Below are 2,590 nucleotides of genomic sequence, written 5' to 3' on the forward strand. Positions count from 1 at the left end.
GAGGTGGAGGAGGTGTTCCTGTGAGAGATGGGGTGGCTGAGAGGTGCTCCTGTGAGCAGAGTGCCCTGCAGGCATGGCAGGGCTCTGGGTGGAGGGCTGCAGCTGTGGACCCCCTCAGCAGCCCTCCATACCTCCCTCTGCACCGGCTACCCTGGAAACACATCCTAAATAAAGCTGGGATCACATAAATAAATGCATCCGGAGGCCGGCGGGTCAGCCAGCACTGAGAGGAGGAGGAGGAGGGGAGCAGCCAGAAGGGATGGGAGCTGTGGCTGCCTCAAACACCGGCCCCAGGACTGCAGAGGAAGGAAAGAATTTAATTTTTCTTTTTTTTTTTCTTCCCTCCCCAAAGTCCCCCCAGGCCTCCAGCTCCCCATGGTGGGCACTCACCAAAGGGCAAGGGCAGCCCCCAGTGCCTGAAAATGGAGCTGGCATTGGCATTGTCTCCTTGCAGGGGGCAGGACAAGGGTCCCTGTGCAGAGCCAGGCTGCCAGCCCTGCCCAGAGAGCAAAGACACAGCTTCAGGCTGGCTCTGCCCCTTTGCTGCTCTGCCAGATGTTGGCTGGGAAAGGGAAAAACAAATCCCCCGCTGCCGCCAGGGCCTGGCTGAGGGCTGGAAATGTGCTGGCCAGATGTGGGGCACAGGGCTGTGCTCAGGGCTCAGCCAGGGGGTGGCCAAAGCTGCCTGCAGCAGGGCTTGGTGGGGATGTTCCTCTGGATAACACAGGAAGTTTCAAGCAGAGGTTGTGATTTCCTTGTTGGAGGGGAGAAATATAATGATAATTTTAAAAGCAGTGGAAGTTTTCCTCTGTCCTTGCTGTGGACAGGTTTGTCTTGGTTATTTTCCCACCAGCCTCCTGCCTGTGGAGTGGACCCTGAGCATCCTTGAGGGGGAGGACATTCAGGTTGCTTGGAGTTATTTCCTTGCTCAAGCTGTACTCGCTGCCCTCATCCAAGTCTGATTTTCCCCTGGCAAAGGGTGGTTCATTCACAGTGGCCCAGTGAGCAAAGCAAACCTGAAGACAGAGAGCCTGAAGTAAGGCCAGGAATGCCTGATGGTGGGTTGGAGATAGTCCTGGTGGTATGGGGACTGTCCTGGTGAGTTAGAGGTGGTTCTGGTGGGTGGGAGATGGTTCTGGTAGGTGGGAGAGGAAAGGATGTGCTCAGCCCACCTGTTGCTTGTGACAGGGAACAGTAGAGATCAAACTCCACCCTGAAGGCTAAAGCCCTGCACCCTCCTCTTCCTTCATCAGCCCCTAAAAGGGGCAAGGAGAGAGGACTGCTGAGGACAGACAGAGAGAAAAGCTTCCCAGAGTCCTCAGTAGGCCCTAAGATAAAGAGCAGGGAAGGGAATACTTTGCAAAACTGAATCTGTACAGATCAGCCAACCTGGCTAATATGAAACCCCCAGACTAAACAGAATTAGCTAATGAACTTAGCGAGCCCCTGGAAATTACTCAGAAAAAGTTACTGAAAAAACAGCACATCCCAGGTTTATTTAATGTCTTTATTAATTATCTGAAAGCAAAAGTAAACAACAAATTAATTATGTTTGCAGATGACTGTACGCTGGAAGGTGTTGCAAATGCTGCCAAAGTCACGGCGAGGGCCCTGGAGGGGTCAGAATTAGCCCAGCAGGAAGCAAGCCACATGTAATCCATCAGCCAAACATGGCACAGGGGGGAAAAGGGCCTGAAATCCAGACATCCATGAGGAAGGAGGGGTGTGCTGCACAGGAGCCAAGGAGGACGATGGGAGCACCTTTGGAGAGGGTTGGGAAGATGGGACATGAGCAAGGAGCAGGGAGCCAGGCTGGGTGGGATGCTGTGTCTCCGAAGGGTTGTGACATTGTCCTGAATCAGCTTTGCACAAAGAGGAGAAGCTGGAAAGCTCTTTTCCCAGGGCTGTGCTGACACAGTTGGAGTGCTGTGTCCTGAGGGCCAAAGGTCATCCTGACTGCCAGCTGAGAGAGGTGTGAGGTTTGCAGGGCCACCTCAGGAACACGGCCAGGGGTGGGCAACAGCAGCTTTGGGACCAAGTCCCTGACCTGGGTCTGTGTGGACACCAGGAACTGGCTCTGCTCCCCCAGAAGTGCCCGGTGCCAAGGGATCTGTGCAGATTAGCCCAGTTGGTTAGAGCATGGTGCTAATAACACCAAGCTTTGATCCCTGCATGGGCCATTCACTGAACAGTTGGATTCGATGATCCTCGTGGGTCGCTTCCAGCTCAGAATATTTTGGGATTCTGTGACATCCTGCTGAGCCGGGAGCAGGCGGCGCCTCGGGAGCCGCCCCTCGCACCCCGCATCGGGCTCTGTCCCCGCTCCTCCCTCTCCTCGCCCGGCGGGAACAAGGCTGCTTTCAGGAGCGGGTGTGGGTGGCGAGGGCCTCTAGCCCTTTAAGAGGAGAAATTGGGTTTGTAATCTGAGCGAATTTCTCCTTTCTGACAGGCGGGAGAAGTTGCAGGTCCCTCCCTCGCTCCGCTTTATTAAATATAGTAGTGGCAGGAGGGCTCGCCTGGAAGCGGGCGCCGGCCGAGGTTGTGCCGTCCCGGAGCCGCTGCTGCTGCTGCTGCTGCCCCGGGGGACACG

The sequence above is a fragment of the Zosterops lateralis genome, assembly GCF_965231275.1.
Source record: "Zosterops lateralis genome assembly, chromosome: 13".
Taxonomy (NCBI): domain Eukaryota; kingdom Metazoa; phylum Chordata; class Aves; order Passeriformes; family Zosteropidae; genus Zosterops; species Zosterops lateralis.